The sequence below is a fragment of the Vombatus ursinus genome, unplaced genomic scaffold (genome assembly GCF_900497805.2).
Source record: "Vombatus ursinus unplaced genomic scaffold, bare-nosed wombat genome assembly UNPS02014820.1, whole genome shotgun sequence".
In the NCBI taxonomy this organism is placed as follows: Eukaryota; Metazoa; Chordata; class Mammalia; order Diprotodontia; family Vombatidae; genus Vombatus; species Vombatus ursinus.
In genome coordinates this window covers 12633425-12656644 of record NW_020954598.1, presented here as the reverse complement: position 1 = coordinate 12656644, position 23220 = coordinate 12633425, and the positions used below count along the sequence as shown (strand labels likewise).

The 23220-nt window shown below is 36.3% G+C and overlaps 1 pseudogene; it reads left to right on the top strand.

Moving 5' to 3' along the window:
- The first annotated feature begins 21312 nt into the window (after window positions 1-21312).
- Window positions 21313-22113, top strand: LOC114024222 (annotated as a pseudogene).
- Window positions 22114-23220: the final 1107 nt, after the last annotated feature.

Here is a 23220-nt window from a genome sequence, read left to right as displayed (position 1 = left end):
TAAATAATAATTTCATCAATAAACACATATATTTGAAGACATTTGTTATCTTGGCTGTCTAGACAATCACCTCCCTAGTGCAGATGGCAATCCTATGACATTTATTCAATATATTTCTGATATTTTAAATATAGTCTTGTCTCTGTCTTCTCACAAGCCCTCTTTTGAGAATCTACCCAACTTGGCAGATCTTCTCTCAATATCTTGGGAGAAGAACTCAAGCTATCCTTCATTCTGCTTGTGTGATAGACCTATCTACTTTTGCAGTCTTCTGTGTCTCTTGTGACACTTCTCACACGCAAGTCATCATCGGTAATATGTTGTCCCCTATTTATGCCAGCTACTCCTCTTCCTATTTTTATTTGACTTAATATGATGCTTCTCTAAAGCAGCCAAGTGGAGAACATTTAGTCTTCATGGCAGAACAGAACTCTGGGGTAGTAGAAAGAGCCTTAGACTCTATAATTGGGAGACGTGGTTTCAAGTTCTATTTCCAACTTTTACTCACATGAGCTCAGGTGAATCATTTTCCCTCTAAGGGATTCATGTTTCTTACCTGCTAAATGGAGATGTCACAATACCAACATACCTCCTTCATAGAGCAAAGGTAAGACAATTTACATGAAGTTCCTTTTTATTGTTGTTGCTGTTCGGTCATGTCTGACTCTTCATGAGCCCATTTGGTGTTTTCTTGGCAATGATACTCAAATGATTTGCCATTTCCTTCTCCAGCTTATTTTACAGATGAGGCAACTGAGGCAAATAGTGTTAAGTGACTTGTCCAAGATCAGAAAGCTAGTAAGTATCTGAAGTCAGATTTGAACTCAAGTTTTCCTGACTCTGTACCACATAGCTACCCCATAGAGTCACTTATATTACTAATACAGGCAGGGGGAAGAAATTTTTCTATTTCCCTCTCAAACTTTTAGAAGTCCTTAATTATAACTCTTGAAAGGAAGTGTGATGTATTGGATAGACAGCTGCGGGCCACAGAGCCAGAAAGAGTTAGAGTCAAATTCCACCTCTGACATACTTCCATGGTATGACCTTGGGCAAATCGCTTCATATCCTGGTGCTCCAGGCAACTCTCAAGGACTCCAAGTTGCAGAAAAAAATTGCTGGCCTATATGAGTAGAGGGAATTTCCTCATTGGGGCATTCAGTATACAGTGAACAAACAAATTCATATTCTAATTATAACTAAAACCAAAAAGGTCTTGAAATTATATGAAGCTAAAAGAAGCATTTCCCTCATCAATGTGTTAATATCTTTAATGATATGATTATTAAATTTCTTTATTCATCTTCTTGCTAAGTGATTATTCCACTCTAATCTGCCATATTCTATGGTGTATCCTCACTGACCATGTGATGTTTGCAGAACACTACAGTGTTTGCTGACATGTTTAAAGCAGTCTGAAGTCATGATTTATTCATCTTCTAATTCATATAACTTTCCAGACTTCCAATGTGAGTGAGGGGAGAGACCTGAGAGAGAGGAAGAAACAATAACAGCTATATTCTGATTGAATATGTATGTCTGAAGGTATGTATGTAACAATACTAAAGTTCACTATGACATAGTATTCATTGTCTGACAGTTTTTCCAAAACTAAATATGAAAAAGAGGAATGCATTTATGTCATGGTATATGCCTAAAGGAGGATAAAACGGAGAGATAGAAGGAAATACAGAATATTTTCCCAATCCCTCCTTTCCCACATAAAATAACTGAGACAAAAAATAAAAGTAACACTATTTGTGCAAGGTAACACAGATAATAAACAACAACAGGGCTAAGATTCAAACCCAAGGCCTCTGATTACAATTCCCACTATTCTTACTGGATATTGTCCATTCTATACACAAAATTGTAGATTCTCAGAATTGGAGAAGCCATTAGATACCATCTAGTTCAACCTATAGTTACTGAGATATCTTTCTATAACATTGACAAATAGCTTGCAAGCCTCCATATGTGAACCGCCTTTGAAGGGGAATTCACTACCTCCCAAACCAACCCTTTCTGTTTTTGGATACCTCATAGCTAGGGGAAAAAAAAAATATATATATATATATGTATATATATGTATGTGTGTGTGTGTGTGTGTGTGTATACACATATGTGTGTACATGTGCAGTGGGATTTCCACCCATTGCTGTCCTCTGGACCAAGCTGAACAAAGCTAGACTCCTTTCCACAAGGTAGTCCTTTAAATATTTGAACATAGTCATTTTGTTTCTACTTGTCTTCTTCATTTTTAGAGCCAATGTGTTATCCTTTCAAATTGATTTATAGGACATAGTCTCAGTCCCCTTACCATCCTGGCTGTCCTCCTCTGCATACCCTCTGATTTGTCAATGCCTTTCTTAAAATGCAGCGCCTAGAAGCGAGAACACCACCTTAAATGTGGTCTTAGCAAAGTACTGAACTATCAACTCCTTTAAATGTCTTCCTTGTTAGCCTAAGCAAGCTAGGGTCTAAGATGACATTAGCTTTTTTTTTTTAGCTTGTCATTCTATACTACTTACACATTTTGAGCTTATTGTCCAGTAAACCACAAAATCTATTTCATTTCAACTGTTTCTGAAGCAAATTATTTGAACTCATGTTGAATTTTACATTTATATCTATTAAAAGTTATTAGCTTTAGCTCATCATATTTGCCTACTGAGATCTCTTTGGATTCTGACTCTGTCATCCAATCTGTTAGCTTTGTCTCCCACAAGCTTTATGTCACCAGCAAATCTGACAAGCATACCATCTCTCCTTTCATTCGTGCTTTGAATTTCTCTCAAGCTAATAGTTTGTATATTTCAGCAATGACTGCTATCCTTGTTCAGGGTTGTTAGCATAATAAAATTGTACTTGTTGGAGCCTGACAAACTAAGGATAAATTGTCCAGGTACTCCCCAGTGACAGATGGTTTGTGCTCCCTAAGATCATTTGTTAGTTGTTTGTAATTAAAAGACAGCATTTTCCCACTAAAACAGTACTAAAATGAGAGATAAGTTCTGGGGGCAGCAGAACAAGTCCTATTTATCCTATAAATGTAATTGAAGTATGGTATTGAACCTAATAATTATTTATAAGAAGATCTCTTTGGAAAAGTGCTTTCAGGTTCCTACTCTGAATTCTAGGAGCACATCCATCTTATTCATTCATCAGCAGCAGGATTGAGAGTCACCAGCAGAGAAAGCTCCCAGAAAGGCAGTGGAAGATTAGCTTAGGTCAAAAATACTGTTTCTGGTAAAGGGGATGGAAGTGAGTGTTTATTTTTTATTTGATAATAAATTAATAATCTGCACCAGATTATTTTACTACTGCTCTATGAATAAATTGGGAAGAGAAGAGGTACATTTCCCTCTCCAATTTAGCTCTTCCTAGTAATGAAAAATAATCCAGAAAATGGATAATAAAATTGTTCTCAAAAGGGGCTTCACTAAAGCAATAGAAAATTTCACTGGAGAGAAAAAGAAAGAAGTAATAATAAGGGACAGCAAACATATGGAATTTCAGAGAAACTTTCTACGTATTATAATAATATGAATCCATTAAATACTTTCTGTACATTTAACACATAATTATAAACAGATACCCTAAAATATGGGATTAACAAGTATTCCTGTAAATAGCATGGAATAAGATTATCCAAGGTGGAGGAGACAGAAGAAAGGGGAGGGAGAAGAAAAGATTTCTTTTTTTTCTTGAACATTTTTATGTTTTTCAAATTATATGGTAAAACAGTTTTTACATTCCTTTAAAAAATTAAGTTCCAAATTCTCTCTCCCCTTCCTTGAGAAGGCACACAATTTGGTATAAATTATACAAGTATATTGATAAAAACAAATTTACGTATTAGCCGTGTTGTGAAAGAAAACAGACCAAAAACTCCAAGAAAAATAAAGTTTTTTATAATCTCCTTGGTAGCATTTTATTCAAATTTTTGCATCAATATTCATTAAGGAAATTGAACTATAGTTTTCTTTCTCTGTTTTTGCTCTTCCTGGTTTGTCTATCAATGCCATATTTGTGTCATTAAAATGAATTTGGTAAAACTCTTTGTCTATTTTTCCAAATAGTTTATATAGTATTAGAATTAATTATTCCTCAAATATTTGGTAGAATTCACTTGTGAATCCATCTGGTCCTGGGATTTTTTTCTTAGGAAGTTCATTGATGGCTTATCCAATTTCTTTTTCTAAGATGGGGTTATTTAAGTATTCTATTTCCTCTTCTGTTAATCTGGACAATTTACATTTTAATAAATATCCATCTATTTCACTTAGATTCTTAGAATTGTTGGAATATAACTAGGCAAAAAGACACCTAATAATTGTTTTAATTTTATCTTCATTAGTGGTGAATGCACCTTTTTCATTTTTGATAATGGTCATTTGATTTTCCTTTCTTTTTTTTAAATAAAATTAACCAATGGTTTATCTATTTTATTTTTTTTTCATAAAATCATCTCCTACTTTTATTTATTAGTTCAATGGTTTTCTTACTTTCCATTTTATTAATCAGGATTTTCAATTTGATGTTTAATTTGGGATTTTTAGTTTGTTCTTTTTCTGGTTGTTGTTGCATGCCCAATTCATTGATCTGCTCTTTCTCTATTTTATTGATGTAATCATTTAGACATATAAAATCTTCCCTAAATATTGCTTTATTTGCATCACACAAATTTTGATATGTTGTCTCATTGTTGTCATTCTCTTTAATAAACTTATTAATTATTTTTATGATTTGTTTTTGACCCACTCACTCTTTAGAATTAGATTAGTTTCCAATTAATTTTTAATCTATTTCCACAGCCTTTTATTCAATGTAATTTTTATTGAATTATGTTTTAAAAAGGATTCATTTAATATTTCTGGTTTCTTTTACATTTGGTTATGAGATTTTCATGCCCTAATACAGTCAATTTTTGTGCAGATGCCACGTACCATTCAGTTTTCTACAGAGGCATCTGTACATCTAATTTCTCTAAAATTCTATTCATCTCCTTTCCTTCTTTCTTGTTTATCATTGATTAGATTTACCTAGTTTTGAGAAGCAAAAAATGAGATCCTGCACTAGTATAGTTTTACTGTCTATTTCATCCAGTAACATTTAAATTTTTCTTTAAGAATTTTGATGCTATACTATTAGGTGCATATATGTTTAGTATTGATATTACTTCATTGTCTCTGGTAACTTTTAGCAAAATATACTTTCCCTGCTTATCTCTTTTGCTTTGTATGAGATTATGATTGCTACTCTTACTTTTTTTTATTTCAACTGAAGCATAATGGATTCTGTGCCAACCCCTGACCTTTACTTTGTGTGGGTCTTGAGCATTTTAAATTACAAAGTGCTTTCATTCAAATGGGAAGAAGGATCCATGTTTCTTTGGAACCTAATTCTTCAAGGATCCTAGGGGGAGTTGAACAAGATAGAGGGACAGGGATGTGTTTTTTTTTTCTGTTTTGATTGTCTTAATCCCAAAGGCAACAGAAATTCTACAACCTACTATACTTTTCCCCAAGCTTTTCCCCAAAGCTGCAGACACTGAATCAGTCCTGCCAAAGAAGGAAAGAATGATGAGAATTAGAGAAGGTATCTAGCATGAGGGGTTGTACTAAACCCAAAAGAAAGAACAATAGTGATCTGGGGCCACTCCTGTTCCCACTCTAACAGTTATTTGGGGCTGAAACTGAAACCACTGAAAAATAAATGACCCAATATGGAAGGAAGTTGAAGCCTAATGCCAGTTGTTAACACAACATTGAAATGCAAAGATAAATTAACATGAATGATTTTAAAAGTGGAAGGCAAGGTGAGTGACACATCTAAAAAAAAATTCTTGCACAGTAGATAGAGTTCCTGTCCTTGGAGTCAGAAGGACCTGAGTTCAAATCTGGCCTCAGACGCTTGACACTTACTAGCTGTGTGACCTTGGGGAAGTCACTTAACCCTGATTGCCTCGTGAAAAATTTTTTTTTCAAAAATCTCTAAATAAATATTGAAATACAAAGGAAACTGTAATACCACATGGCAAAACACAGAAACCTATGGATTACCAAGAGAGAATGGAACCACAGAAGAATGTTCCAAAATGATTCAAGAGAGAAATAGGAATCTTGAAAAAAAGTTAAATTATAACAAATAACAGAATTTATATCCTGCACAACAGGAATTATTGGCAGAATAGAAAAATCTAGATCCCCTGTGGTGAGTCTTGTCAAAGAAGTAAAAGGAAGAGCAAGAGATTATGAATACAAATATACTGAACTGAATGAACATCTGAGGAAAGACAAACAAAAAGCAGTAAACATTAAAAAAATTTCTTTGTAAGTTATGTAAAAACAAAAGATATCAATAAAATGTGTATTTAAAAAAGAATTTACTGTAGGGAAGGAGAGGCAAAAGGCTTAAGGAGTTTGGAATTGAGAAGAAATTGGGGAATGTAGCTGAAGGAGGGAAGGAAAGATTTCTGGTTTTATGCAAATATTTTCATGTTTGAAGGCAGAGAAGAAAAAGCCAATGGTAGAAAGACTGAAAATGTGGGGATAGATGATAATTGTTAGGGAAGTACTAGAACAGAAGAAAGTCCTAGACAGAGCTACAGAATTAGAGAGGGGAAAGGGGCATTTGAAGAAGAGGAAGAATAATGAGGGGGAGACAAAGGAGAAACATGTGAAGAGGAGATGGGGTACCTTCCTTAAAACAAGAAAAAAGGGGAGATGTTGGGCATAGACATAAAATTCAGGCACAGATTAGAAGAAAGATTGTTTGAGTCCTATAAGCTACTCTTACATATATATGCTGAACAGAACAATTTCATCTTTATGGCCATTGAAGCAACAGATTGTACCCAACTAGGAAAGAGTAACCTGGAAACACAACTCAGAAATAGAGTCTTTTCTTTCCTTGTGTCTAGTTTAGATTTCTTTGGGAAACATTCCTCTCCCTTGGTGTCAGATAGGCAACACATTAATAGAAACTTATTCATCTGAATGTGTAAATTATTCGTATGAGATCCTTATCCCAGAGCAGATTTTCATAAAAAGAGAAGCAGAAGAAAAAATAGGTAACAGAACAATAAGTGCATGAGGAGATATAAATTTCCACCAGTAAGAAAGGTTAAGGGCAAATATAAGGGAGTCTAGATAGCAAAAACAGACTTTGCTAATTTCACCATTTAGCCTAGAGCCACCCCTAGTAACCTTCAACTATGAACAAGGAAATAGACATTGCACCTGGAGGTATATTAGGTTCTGCAAGATCACACAGGTATACAACTTAGAGGAAATTCACTTTCCCACTTCAATCTGTTTTTGGGTAAATGGTTTCTTTCCATTTTGGCAAGGCTATTGACCAATTTCAGATGGGTACATCTATCTGCAAAGTTACATTTCCATATCTGCACATAATATTTGCATCATTATCATCATATCAATATAATTATGATCAAGATCATTGAATTACTTTTTTTTAAAAAGTCATCTCACTGTCTGATGCCTTTCTTCATGCTCCAATCTAATTGTTCCTCCAGTTTTCCCCAAAATGTTCAGAGTTTCAGCATTTCTTTGCTGTACCACTTAAGTGATTACAAGAAGAAAATTTCCCCCTTCAGGATTCTTGTTAAAGGAAGATACAATCATGAAACTGACTGAAGGAAGATATAATCAAACTTAGCTCCTCTGTAACTAAGTGGAAAAGACAGCATCAGTATTCTTTTTAATTACTCTTGGCTTAGCAAGCTATATTGGGTACATCGGTTACAATTACAAGGTTATATTTTCCAGCTCATGCTTTTGAATGGACAGAGAGGTTTTGTTCAAAGGAAGTCTGTCTGTCCAGTTCTTTTGTTAACTGGCAGAAGGATAGTAAGTTTTAGATAAGACATTCAATATTGTTATTGCTAATAGTAGCACAATAGAATTAGATAATTCATAAAATATTTTATGATGATTGTTACTAGCTAGGCTTCACAATAAATGTATAAAGTATAACAAGATATCTACTCCATAACAGTGGAAGTCAAGAATAAAGACAACTGCTGTGTGACCCTGGGCCAGTCACTTAACCCCATTGCCTAGCAAAAACAAAAAACAAACAAAAGAATAAAGACAACCTTATGATACACTTTCACAATTTTTTTTTAATGTGTGATATGAAAAGATTTAGTCTTGACAACAAAAAGTCACTTACTAGAAATGTAAACTGAGTTCTTAAAATCAAAATGTATCTTTTTTTTTCTATAAGGGTCCTAGTCAATAGGGACGTTAAAGTTTATTTTGTACAAAACCTATATTTTTCCAATAAAGAAATGGATGCGCCAAAGGCAAAGTGACTTATCTAACATAAAACAGATAATAAGTGGTAGAGACAAGATTGGATCTAGGTGTATGAATTTACATCCAGTGTTACTTCTGCCTCACCCACTACTTTCACTACTAGATAGTTGTAGAACCTTTTGGAAATCACTTAACCTCACTAAACCTTTTCTTCTTTCTTTGTGTGAAACACAAGTGAGTGGCACTAAAAATTTGATCCCTTTTGTTTCCTTCTTCCTTGTACTCAAGGGAAAGTAAACTTCATCTAGGCCACACTTGTTTCTGTCCTGCCCATTTTCCTTTCTCCTTTCCTTTTCATTGGAATCTAGAGACTTAATAAGCCATACTCTTTTATCATGTATAACTTAGGGGCAATATAATGGCCCTAAACTTTGTGTTTTCCTTTTCTCTACAATTTTATGACATACATATATATATATATGTATGTATCAGACAGAAACTTACTACTACAATGACAATAACTCAGAGTCACCAGTTAGAAAAATCCCTAATATTTAGGCAGTCTTAATCTGAAGTTGTATCTTTCTCTAACTAAGCCCAGGCCTCTTTACATAGGAGGCCATAGAGAATATAGGAAACGTTTAGTTAAAAGAAGCAAGCGGAGTACATGACAATGTCTCTTGCTAAACAGGACTGTGAGAAGGAAGAGCAATTTTTTTAAAATAAACTTCCCTCAGTCCTTAAAGAGATGAATACAAGTAATGACTTCAGTTCAAGTTTTCTATTTTAGGATTCTTGGAAGATCTAATGGCCTTGAGCATTCCTTTTTATGTCAAATTTAGGCCTCTTTTCAATTTTTCCTTTGGGTTGTTATCTTATGCCATCAATTTTCTCCTGTTCAGCTTATTAAGTGCTGGATCAGGCTGAAGTATGCCATCTTTCCAACAGCTGCTGCTGTTGCTTAACACTTGGAATTCTCTCTATTTCCTCTGAATTTGTCACTCAAACTGCACATGTGTCTTTTTTAAGAGCATTAAGATGGGTACATCTCAAGTCTGCCTTGTCAAAGATTTGAATAGTCCTAAAATGCCCCCAGGAGTAAAAGGGAATAGTAATGTTCGTCCCTCTAAACTACAAATAGCAGGATACCACTCAGCTGAAAACTGGGATTTTTAGAAACAAAGAAGAAAAGGCTGAGAAGAGTTCTGATGTATAACAAAGGACAGAAGGTGGAAGATTTGTCATACAGAGAAAAAAAGGGGAAGAATAATTACTATACACAGCTTGTAAGGAGTAAGAGTAAGAAGACTGGAGAGGCAGGGTGGGGCCAGGTTATGGAGAATTTTAAAAGCTCAACAGAGGATTTTATATCAATTAGTTTTTAAACTAAGTCCTGCCAAACTGACTACAAGAATGCATCCAAACATTCATTATGACTATTCATAATCCTTCATTGTAGTTAGTGTGACCATTTTTTATGACCAGGGATGTAAGCATGCAAAATAATCCACATAAATATACTGAAAACAAAAACACTGAAAATCACAAGATTTTCTCAATAAAGGAAAAGACTTTGACAAAAAGCAACAACTATCTGGACTAAAAAATCTACAAAGTATCATCATAAAGGGACCTTTTAAATGTCATAAAAATATATCTTTATAACTAAAACTAAAAAATCATATTCAATAAGGATACACTAGAAGCTTTCCCAAGAAATCCAAAGGAAAGCAAGGATGCCTATTCTCTCCACTAGTGTTTTATATCGTCCTATAAATGCTAGCAAGAAGGAATAAGACAAGAGAAAGAAATTAAAGGCATCAATTTAGATAAAAGGGATATAAAATGATAACTATTTGCTGATGACATTACTTAGAAAATCCTAGGGAATCAAAAAGGATACTAATTGAGACAAGAGCTACAATAAAATTGTAGATTACAAAATAAATCCTCAAAAATTCATACCATTTCTACATAATAATAAGAAAATCAAAGAAGCATCAAGAGAAAGGGAAATACTATCACAAATAGCAACATAATGCACAAAATATCTGGGCATCAATTTATCAATAGAAACAAAAAAAGTATAGATTTGATTACTTTTTAATGAAAAAATGAACAACCTAAATAGTTGCTGGAATATTCCTAAGAGATAGAGCAATTACAGAAGATAAAATAAATAACTTTAATTACATAAAACTGACAACCTCCTGCAAAAACAAAATTAATATACCTATGATAAGAATAGAAACAGTCCAATGGGGAAAATCTCTCTACCAGATTTCTCTGATAAGGGTTTGGCATGAGAATTATATAAACAATAAACATATATGTATAATAATGGCAGTATATAGAGTGTCCAGAGAGAACTAGCACCTCTGGGGTGAGGGCTTGCCAGGTCTTTTTAGGAGTATACATCCACATGTGACCCAATTTTCACTTGTGGCTCCAAGAAGTTGTAGCATACAAAGTGGCCATGCCCCAGTAAAACTGTCTCAGCAGATGGGCTAAACCCAGTTGAGGATAACCAACAGTTCTCAAACCCATTGGTGAGTTGGGGAATGTCTACCCCAAGTATGTGAAGACTTCTCTAGTGGAATAGTCAGATGAGAACAATTTGTTCCAACATCCATTAAGGCAGTTGAAGCAGGTGCTATGGAGCACCTAGAGCTTGGTCAGATATCAAAAATGCCAAGATCATCTACCACATCCCAGGCCATTATCAGTTGCTGTGACTTTTGTCCTGCCACTGGACTTCAGTGACTCAGGAAGAAAGACTAAAGTTGAAGACTTTGCACAAGTCTGCTTCACTTAAATCCAATTCATGTGCAAATCAAGAAATCACAATGTGATCTCATTGGTCTTCTTCAAAATGAAGGATGAACATCTTATGTATATTATCTATACATATATTATGCCTATACAAGTGATGAGTATATTTCTATCTATATCTATCTATCTATCTGTCTGTCTAACTATCTATCTATTTATCTATCTATCTATCCATCCATCTGTTAGTCTATCTATATATTGGTTTTGCTGATTTTTCATCCCTTTATTTTGTTTTCTCTTTTTTGTCTAAGAAAATTATTATATATTCCTACCCAGATGGGTACTGCACTGGACTCCATCCTGGCCCTATACCAAGTGCCTTACCCTTTACCATTCCCTCTGCTTTTCACCCCACGTTATTTTGTCTGTTGTCTTCTCCTACTAAACTGTAAGCTTCTTGAGGGTAAAGATTGCCTTTGTTTTTCATATTTCTGTTCCCAGCTACTAACAGAATTTCTGGCACATCTTAGGCACTCAATAAATATTTACTGACTGAGTGAATAATAGTTACTGTGGAACAGGGAGCTTAAAGGATGCTGGAGGAAATTTTGATGATATAAAAATCAATTTAAAAATGTATTTAAAATGCTTGCATAATTCCTATTATTCCATTTCTCCCATAATGTCTAAGGGCTGCTAACATGAATAGAGAAAAACATGAAACCAAATTGCCATCACTTTCTAAAAATTTATGTCGCATATGAACATTTGGCCCTTTTTTCTTTTCAGTAACCTCCATTCTACCATTGTTGACTGCCTATTTTATTCCCACCTGTTGATGATTTCAAGACCTAATTTCTGTCTTCTTACCCCTGCTCACTGATATTCCACCTCCTTTATTTATAGCAAATAGGTAAATATGTTCCTTAGCCGAGACAAGTAAGTCCCACATAATGGGAGTGCCCTCAGCTACTCTGTTCATTCTTCAATCTTCTCAGCACTTTCACTGACTATTTTTTCCTTTTTTCCCTCTTGTCACAGAAAAAAAATCATCCTTATAATCCTCACTAAGGTTTATAATTGCATATGTTTCTTGCCCTCACCCTTATTTCTTCCTATTCCTGTCTATCTTCCTTCAGCAGTCATGCCCTTACTTCTACCTAGAAATTCTGGAATCACATCAAAGTGAACATGTCCCAAACTTGAGTCATGATATTTTTTTTCAAAAAAGCCTGTCTCCTCTTCACCTCATTACATCTGTTGTTGGCACCAGCACTTTCCTAGTTACCCAGGCTGAAAAACTCAGTCATCTAGATGATGATTGTACCTCTGAAATATCTATCACTTTCATTCTTTTAAAATCCCTTTGCCATACCACCACTTCTGGTGTTTACCACCTTATCATCAATCTTTCATATCTCCTCTACCAGATCTTTCCTATATACCCAGAAACATAGACATATGTTCCCAATCTTTTAAAAAAAATGCCATTCATTGACCTCTTCAGACCACCGTGTATAAAAACAACTTTATTCACCTTCAAGTGTTGGTTCTCGAAAAAAAAAATGTCCCCACTCAGTGGTTCATCTCTTCAAAATCTACAATCTACTTGGCCCCCTTGAAATCAGACTTCCCCCTTCATCACTTTTTATAACAGTGCTCAAAGGTTACTCATAACCTACAGATCATTGAGTTCACTAGCTTCTTTCTAGTCCTTTTTCATGCCCCTAGATTTCCCTGTACCCTCTGACACTATAAATTATCTTACATCTATTAGATGTATTGGCTTCTATGGCTTCAGATTCTACATTAACCTGGTTCTTCTATTTCTCTAATAAATCCTCTATTTGAAGCAGTTTTATTTGAAGTTCTAAATCTACCATGGACATATTTGTATAGTCAGTGGCTCCATAGAAGGGGATTTTCCCCAAATATTCAATATTCTTTTTTGTTATTGCCCCCTTTTGCTTCTCACAGTCATTGTCTAACAGAGAGCCTTTCACATAAAAAATGCATTCAAGTATCATTAGCCCTTTTAAGTACTGGGACTGTTTCCTTTTTGGACAGTCTGGACCTGTGAGTTCAACACTGTAATGAATTCCCTGGGAGAAAGTTACTCTATCAATGCAGATTTCTATCTTCTCAGAAAATCACCTGAGGCACAGAGAAGTTAAGTGAATTATCCAGGGTCATACAGTCAGGAAAGTATGTGTTGGAGGCTCAACTTCACCAAGTGCCTTTCCATTAAACTATTTGGTTTCAAATTGAAAGCCCCCTCATAAGGATGAGTCACTCTACCCTTATATTTCTACCCACCATGGACCTTGACCCCCAATCAAGACCTGCATCTGCCTCTACATTCTTCTTCCTACTATTCCCAACACCTACAGTGGCCACTCTCCTTTCCTTTACCTATTGATTTCCAAACTTATTTTAAAGCCAACAAAACTGCCACTTCTTCTGTGAAGCCCCTCAGACATCACAGCATTTTATTTTGCTGTGGTTTTTTTATATTTTATTATATGATTACATAATCATATAATGCCAAGTAGAATACTGATGTGTTAGTTATATGTTTATATTTTATCCCTGCCCCTACTTACTAGACCAAAGCTCAATAAAGGCAAAGACTCTGTCTTATAAGATAACACCACCAACAACAACTAACATTTACATAACACTTACTATGTTCCAGGAACTGTGGTAAACACTTTATAATTATTATCTCGTTGATACTCACAAAATCCTTGGGAGGTAGGTATTATTATTACCCCCATTTTACAGATGAGGAAACAGAGGCACCCAAAAGGCACCCAATGTCACACAGCTAGTAATTATCTGAGGCTGGATTTGAACTTGGTCTTCCCAACTCCAGGCCCAGTGCTCTATCCACTTTACCACCTTGCTGCCTAATAGCTAAACTTTCTGTCTCTACCAGGTCTTAGTAAAATGCTCTGACAAAGAAGGTTGATGAATATATTGTTTGTTGATCAAAAGAATGAATGCTATAGGGCCCCCAAATTTCAAACTATTTCATCAGCAAATTACGTTTGTTAGCCACTTGAGCTCTCTGAGTCTCAATTTCTTTGTCTGTAAAATAGGGCTGGTTCTCATGTTACATAACTGCATGGATTTATTGTACAGAAAGAACCTTACAAAACTTAAGTGTTCTAGAAACTGGAATAATATTATTATTCATTTTAAGTTGTTTAACACATTTTCTAACAAAATCTTCTTTAAACTTTTTTAAAAAAATAAACCCAAAATGGATATTTTCTCCATTTCTATTTCCTTGTATAATTTCCTCTTTTCCTCCTTTTACAGGACACTTATGAATGGAATTTTAAATATCACATGCAGAAAAGCCTGCCAGCCTACCTGGCTCCTAAAAACATGTTTTTCCTATATATTAATAAGTCACAAATCATATGAAATCAGAATCAAAAGGAAATGGATATCCTTGTAAATGAACCTAATATCTAAACAAGATATCATTTTCCTCTAAATGAACAAATCTAGCAACAAGATGGAAATAAATAATAGTCATAAATCCTACAAAATATTTTAAATCAAGCATTACATGTATCATATACTTTTTTATTTTTGATAAGTTGGTAAGTTTTAATTGAGTGTGCACTATGACATCTATTACCATTAACAAGTTGTGTTGTAAGGGACCAGACTGGTCTTATTCTGTGGCACTTGAATCACTGGCTAAATTTCCATCTCTCAATATCACCACAGACATCACAGTCCCTTTTACATCCACCTGAATGTGCTTCAAAGCTCTGTACTTGATGTCAAAAACTAGATTTTATCATGAACACATTGCCGTTGCTATCAGTTGTATACTCTGGGTTTTAGGATTCTGTTGCTACAGACTGAAATCTGGATAATCTCAAAAAAGATAATGGTGCTGCCTCCTCCACTGAAACTTTACAGGAGACCTTGGTTCTTGTCATTGTTTCCATGGGAACCCATATAACATCAGTCATTGTGATCTCAGGTCCTTTAAAATAATCTTTCCAAATCAGTGAGTCTGAAGTTGCCCAATCTGTTTTTACTGGTCAAAAGTCAATCAGTAGATACTATTAACAATTGATGAATTTTACCCCTACATCACCCTCACCTCTGTATTCAAGGAAGATAAGAAATATTGTCTCTCTGTACGTGTGTATATGAAGGCAACTTTTCATCAAAGCTCATGATAGACCTTTTTTAGAATCTTAAAAAATTCCAAACTGTGCCTTATTTATATTTTGGCAGTATTTTCACAAAACATCCATTAAGTCAAATGCCTAAACTTTTTTGTTTCTTTTGGTTCAAAGATATTCCCAAAGGAGAATTATTAAGTCTGTGTCTATAGTCAGTCATGTCTTGACTCTTTAGACTTTTGAGAATTAACTATGAATAGAATCTAAAGCAGATACATGGTTAAAAATTCTCCTGCAGTCACTAGTATTTTATTTATTTTCTGTGGGTCTTGGGTCAGTGGGATTAATGGGTGACCTTTGCCCAGGAAAAGGAATGTAGAAATTTTCATGATCCCTATATTTTCCCTCAGACCTGCACACTAAATGATATGTTTATTAGTCTCCATCTGTTTTTATTTTTTTTTTAGGCAATTGGGGTTAAGTGACTTGCCAAGGGTCACACAGCTAGTAAGTGTCAAGTGTTTGGTCTGAGCCCAGATTTGAACTCAGGTCCTCCTGACTTCAGAGTCGGAGCTCTATCCACTGCACCACCTTAGTCTCCATTTATTTCAACAATTAAGGATACATGATTTAGTTGGTGTATGTATGTCCCCCCAACAAAGTCCTTTTGTGTTTTAATAAATGGTCTTCATGAGTTGCTATAATCAAAATATTTATCACCCTCTGGCCAAATTAGTGGTAAGCATCTCCAAACTCATCTAGACAAGTTCACATAGTCTGCCTTGTATAGTGGCCATTCTCGGTCATGTACCAAGAGAAGTTATCCAACTGTCTTGCCTCCTGCACTGTCACAGACAAGGTATTGCCTAGAGTGTGTGGGAAATTCTCCTAATCTTGGGTCCACAACACCTACTCACATGGAACTTGACTTGCCTAAAGTGGTGAGGATCACTGATTTGATACTACATTAATGAATTTATTCACTCATAGTGAACCTCAGGCTTTGCCTTTTAAAAGAGGCAGAGGCACCAAAACATAGTCAGACTCATAGATAGCCAAAACCAGATATAGAGGCTACACACAGGAAGACTCTAGGGTACAGACAGACCTAGAAAGAGGCCTACACATATATCTACATGCCTCCACAGGGAACCATATGCTCTCAGAAGCTGATGCTACATAGAGAAACAACTGAGACAAAACTTCTAAATGACAGAAAGAAAAAAGGAATTCAGAGCTTCAGTGGAGGAAAGGGAGAAGAGGAAAGAGAAATTCAGACACAGAGAGAAAAAGACCCATAGGTCACAACATCTATGTATCCTCAAAGCAGAACAAGGATCAGCACACCAGGACACCACATGTACTGAGAAGCATCTCTTCACTAGAACGATGGAACGTGTAAATTATATAGTTCATGAGGGCAGGTTGAAACCCTAGATGGAAGAGACAATTGGAGCCATCCAGAAATGGAAAGGGAATTTATCCTTACTTTCAATGAGTATCAAATATACTCCAAAATTTTTGTCAGATTAAATAAATCCTGCCTAATGTCCACAGTTGTGGTTGCCTGAGAGCTTAAAAAGGGCTCAGCTAAATTCCTTAAAAAGAAACAAGATAAATTTTGATAATCATTCATTCCCTTTCTAGATGTGTACCCACATTTTTGGACTACAATATCATGACTTATCTGCAGTCTCACCCTAGAACATCCATAAACCTCTGTGAACTTCTCACCCTAGAATATCCCTCCTTCTGCAAGCTTTCTTTTCCTACTGGTGGGTTCGTCCTAGGGCCTCCATTTTAAGGAGGGACTAAGTTTGACCAAATTTTATTTCCCTTCCAACTAGGTTTCCAAGTTTATAGACTTTGATACCATTCCTCCAAACTGGGAAACTTCACTATCCCTCCCTCCCCTTGCTTCCCATTGTTTCTTGCTTGTTTTCTTTGTTGTCTTTCCTTCTAAAATTGAGAGATCGTTGTTTATATTTGCATCCTGAGTATTTAACACAGAGTCTGGAAAATAGTGATAAATGCTTGTCGCCTTGTTGTCTTTCTTTTTCTGATGCTTCCAAGGAAAACTCCGATTTGGAGTAAAATGAGTCATAGAGATTACTATTGATATTCAAGGCTGTCCATTATGGCAAGGGTTGGGGATGGGGGCCAGCTCCACATAGGTTACACTGTGTGGGTAGGCTCAGCTAGTGTGATACTAAGATTACCTCCATGACATGGTAGAGGAGGAATTAGTGGAGAGAGAGATCTGGCACTTCATTATAACTTCACTATAATAGAATATTGATGATGAGCAGTAACATATATATATGAAATTTTATTTGGTCAAAGATAAAAATGTTTGCTTTTAGTTAGCAATGTGTATATATTGACATTAACTACTGGCTGAAGTGTCAGGTTTATCCCATAAAATTTTTTCACTACTTCTCTTATGTCAAGATATACCCTCTGTTCCATACCTCACAGGAGATTCTGAAGATAACTTCTAGTCATCTACTTTCTTGGCATCTATGATACCAGTATTACCTCTCCCAAGGGCTCCCCAAGAAGATCATCCATCTGTTATACATTTTACCACTTAGTGTTAAAACGGATCTTCATGATAATACCCATATGATTGACTAGACAAGTAACTAAGATTTGTAGCAGATGATAGACAGTAAGGTAGGTAGACAATTATTAAGCATTTATGTGCCAAGCACTATTCTAAGTGCTGGAAATGCAAATTTAAGGAAATAAACTTGTCCTACCTTCAAGAAGCTTACATTCTAATGGGAGAAGATGACACATAGAGATGAGCTAGAAAAGGAAAAGAAGGGTAAGGCTATGGAAAGGTATCAACTTGGGGGCAAGGTGGTTAGGTAGAGAGTGAGTAGAATTGGGAGTGAAATGAGTAACACAGGGTTTGTGGGGCTCTAAAACAATGTTTGGGTTGGGGGAGGTAGAGCCAAGATGGTGGAGCAAAAGCAGTGACTTGCTTGAGCTCTCCCCTAAACCCCTCCAAATACCTGCAAAAAAATGGCTCTAAACAAATTCTAGAGCAGCAGAATCCACAGAAAGACAGTGAAACAAATTTCCAGCCCAAGACAACCTGAATTGTTGATTAGAAAGGTCTGTCATGCCAGGCTGGGAGAGAAACACAGTTCAGCATGGCCACACATGTAGAGACCAAGCCCCAGCTAACTTGGAGCTGGCCTCAGGGGACTTAATCATGGGCAGCTATGGTGGTTTCCAGACTTCTGCACCCACAAATGCCAAAGACTACTTAGAAAGTCAGTAGGAAAAGTCTGTGACCATGGTGAGAGAGAGGCTAGATCCCAGGCCCAGTCCTGAGTGCAGTCCCAGGGCAGCAGCTGTTTCCTGAGCTCTCAGCCCACAGACTGAGGGGATATCAAGCGACTGATCAGAGGGGGATTGCAGGGTTCTCTTTGCTGGTGCTGAGGCAAGATTCACTTGCTTTGCATGTGCTTGGATCTGGGTCACAGTTCTGGGTGGTGATCCTGGGGTGAAGAGGAGTGCTGGCATGGTGGAACTTGTTGTGGCAGTAAAGAGGGAATCCTCCTCACATTTCCAAGGCAGAAAAGAGTGTTTGTGGTCACTCATAGACCAGAGAACAGTTGAGGAAAGGAATAAACACCTCATCCTTGATCATACTACCCTGGAAGAACTGAAAACTTACAGGTCCCTAAAAGTATCTCTGAAAATAGCTGCACAAAACCCCCAAAGCATGGGACAGTACATTCTTTGCACTGGAAGTAGACCCCCTACCTTAACAAAGCATTTATAACTCAAGTAATTGGCTGGTATCATGAGCAAACTGAGCAAAAAAAAAATAAAGTCATACCATAGAATCTTACTTTGGTGACAAAAAAGATCAAAACATACAACCAGAAGAAGACAACAAAGTCAAAGCTCCTACATCCAAAGCCTCCAAGAAAAATATGAATCAGTCTCAGGCCATGGAGGAGCTCAAAAAGGATTTTGAGAAGCAAGTAAGAGAATTAGAGGAAAAACTGGGAACAGAAATGAGAGTGATGCAAGAAAATCATGAAAAACTAGTCAATAGCTTGCTAAAGGCGATCCAGAAAAATACTGAAGAAAATAACACCTTAAAAAATAGCCTAACCCAAATGGTAAAAGAGGTACAAAAAGTCATTGAGGAGAAGAATGCCTTCAAAAGCAGAATTGGCCACATGGAAAAGGAAGTCCAAAAGCTCAGTGAAGAAAATACTTCCTTAAAAATTGGAATGGAGCAATTGGAAGCTAATGACTTTATGAGAGATCAAGGCATTGTAAAACAAAACCAAAAGAATGAAAAAATAAAAGACAATGTGAAATATCTCATTTGAAAAACAACTGATCTGGAAAATAGATCCAGATGAGATAATTTAAAAATTATTGGACTATCTGAAAGTCATGATAAAAAAAAGCCAAAAAAGGATGTCATTTTCCAGGAAATTATGAAGGAAAACTGCGCTTATATTCTAGAACCAGAGGCTAAAGTAGAAATGGAAAGAATCCACCAATCACCTCTTGAAAGAGATCCCCAAAGGAAAACTCCTAGGAATATTATAGCCAAATTCCAGAGTTCCCAGGTCAAGGAGAAAATATTGAAAGCAGCCAGAAAGAAACAATCCAAGTATTGTGGAAACACAATCAGGATAACACAAGATTTAACAGCTTCTACTTTAAGGGACCGCAGGGCTTGGAATATAATATTCCAGAGGGCAAAGGAGATAGGATTACAACCAAGAATCACCTACCTAGCAAAATTGAGTATAATCATTCAGGGGAAAAATGGATATTCAGTGAAATAGAAGACTTTCAAGCATTCTTGATGGAAACACCAGAGTTGAATAGGAAATTCAACTTTCAAATACAAGACTAGAGAAGCTTGAAGAGGTAAACAGGAAATAGAAATCATAAGGGACTTATTAAGGTTGAACTGTTCACCTTTCTACATAGAAAGATGATATTTGTAACTCATGAGACCTTTGTCAGTATTAGGGTAGTTGGAGGGAAAAATTATACATATAGATAGATAGATAGATAGATAGATAGAAGGCACAGGGTGAGTTGAAAATGAATGGGTGATATCTGGAGAATAAAATTAAGGGGTGAGAGAGGATTATACTGGGAGAAGGAGAAAGGGAGAGGTATAATGGGGCAAATTATCTCACAAAAAACAGACAAGAAAAGGCTTTTACAGGGGAGGGGAAATGGGGGATGGTGAGAGGGCATGAGTGAATCTTATTCTCATAGGATTTGGTTTAAGGAGGGAATAACATACTCAGTTGGGTATGGAAGGCTATCTTACCCTACAGGAAAGTAGGGGGGAAGGGGATAAGAGAGCAGGAGGATGATAGAGGGGAAAGTAGGTTGGAGGAGGGGGGAATCAGAAGCAAACACTTCTGAGGAAGGACAGGGTCAAAAGAGAAAATAGAATAAACAGGGGATGGGATAGGATGAAGGGAAATATAGCTAGTTTTCCACAGCATGACTACTATGGAAGTATTTTGCATGACTACACAAATATAACCTGTATCAAGTCACTTGCCTTCTCAATGAGGGTGGGTGGGAGGGAGGAATGAAGAAAATTTTGAATCCAAAGTTTTAAAAAGGCAAAAGTTAAAAAATTCTTTTCACATGCAACTGGGAAATAAGATATACAGGCAATGGGGTATAAAAATCTATCCTGCCCTACAGGAAAATAGAAGAGGAAGGAGATAAGAGAAGGGGGAGAAATAGAAGGGAGGGCAGATTAGGGGAAAGGATATTCAGAATGCACTCTGTCTTGGAGTTGGGGGAGGGATGAGATGGGGAGAAAATTTGGAACTCAAATCTTGTGGAAGTGAATGTTGAAAACTAAAATAAATAAATTAATGAATCTTAAAAAAAAATAATGTTCTGGATAAGGAATTACCAATCAGGAGAATGAGTCTCAGGCAGTGATTTCTCTCAAGTGAGAAGTACCTGTTGAAGGGGTGGATAAATATGGAGGGTGAGTAGACTCGGAAGAGAACTGAGCATGGCCAGGGTCCCTTAAGAAATTATAATTCCCCCTTTTTTTTGGCTTTCAGAACAGGATCATGGCAGTGGGCAAGAACAAGCACCTTGCCAAAGGCAGCAAAAAAGGAGCCAAGAAGAAAGTGGTTGATCCATTTTTAAAGAAGAATTAGTATGATGTAAAAGCACCAGCTATGTTCAACATTTACAATATTGGCAAGACACTGGTTACAAGGATCCAAGGAACAAAAATTGCCTCTGATGGTCTCAAGGGTTGAGTTTTTGAAGTGAACCTTGCTGATCTGCAGAATGATGAGTTTGCTTTTCATAAATTCAAGTTAATTACTGAATTTGTTCAGGGTAAAAATTGTTTGACTAATTTCCATGGAATGGACCTTACCCTGGACAAGATGTGCTCCATGGTGAAAAAGTGGCAGACCATGATTGAAGCCCATGTTGATGTCAAAACTACCAATGAATACTTGCTCTGCCTCTTTTGTGTTGGTTTTACCAAAAAGCGCAACAACCAGATCCGTAAGACCTCTTTTGCCCAGCACCAACATGTCTGTCAAATTTGTAAGAAAATGATGGAAATCATGACTGGAGAGGTCCAGACAAATGACTTGAAAGAAGTTGTCAATAAACTAATTCCAGATAGCATTGGTAAAGACATAGAAAAGTCTTGCCAGTCCATTTACCCTCTCCATGTTGTATTTGTCCAAAAAGTCACGATGCTCAAGAAGCCCAAATTTGAATTGGGAAAGCTAATGGAACTGCATGGTGAAGGCGGTGGCTCTGGAAAACCTTCAGAAGATGAAACGGGCATAAAAGTAGAAAGGGCTGATGGCTATGAACCACCAGTTCAAGAATCTGTCTAAGAACTTTTAAAGACTGAAAAATAAAAATTTATCATTGTGAAAAAAAAAGAAATGATAATCCTGGCTAGGGAATCATCAGTCAGAAGAACAGTATCACAAATCACATGTGTCCCAGTGGCATCCCCTGGTCATTATGGATACCCAGCTACCAAAGGCCTTTGTGTCCCAGATGCCCAGAATGTTGCCATTTTGAAGGTATTTCAATCTCATTTCTTAATCTAGGAGGTTATCACTAGACTTTCCACCCTACTCCAGCTTCTCCAAGCCTCAGCTGGTTGGTGAACACTGTCTTTCAGTTCCATAATAGTGATGGCTCACTGGTACCATAGGACCGCAGAGGAGAACCAAACCAGACTTGCCAGAGGCTTTGTAGCCCTATCCTAGAAAGAGTAGAAAGTGTCTACTTCATCTTTGCTGTATCTACACCATTCAAGTACATGAGGAGCTGACCATGCAATCCCAATAGCATCCTCTTGTCGTCAGCTTCTTTAAACCCAAGATCCTAGGCTGCTGCTCCTATATTAGGGTCCTATATCCCTAAAGGTATGAATCACTAGTATAGTCCAAAAAGTATATATGACTGCATTAATGTGGAAACAGATTATGCTTTAAGTAAAATTACAATATTTATTACACATATTTCCTGAAGGACGATTTCCAGTACTAGTCTTTAAAATACAAGGATCACATGTAGAGGAAGAATAGCTTTGGTTACTTTGTGTAACTTATCTATCAGACTAAATGAAAAGTGGAAACAGCTCCTCTTGCCACCCCTAAAGAATCACTGCTCTCTTCTCACAATATCAAAGATTATCAGTGAAGGGGAACTAGTGATGGAAATTCTCAAATCTAATACTTAAAATCTCTAAACTTTCAGTCATTGAGCTGTGGAAATTTACTACCATTTTCAACACATACTTATAAGCCTTGAGATGTTCTGCATTTATCTGAATCATGTCTTTTAGTTGATACTGAAGGAAATTAACTTTAAGGAGCTTGGCAAATCAGAAGAGACTAGTGTGCTTCCAATATCAGTGTCTTCCACAAAATGCTAAGAAAAAAAATAGAAAATCCGGAGGGATAAATTGTTGAACAACAAAATGAGGCTCAGAC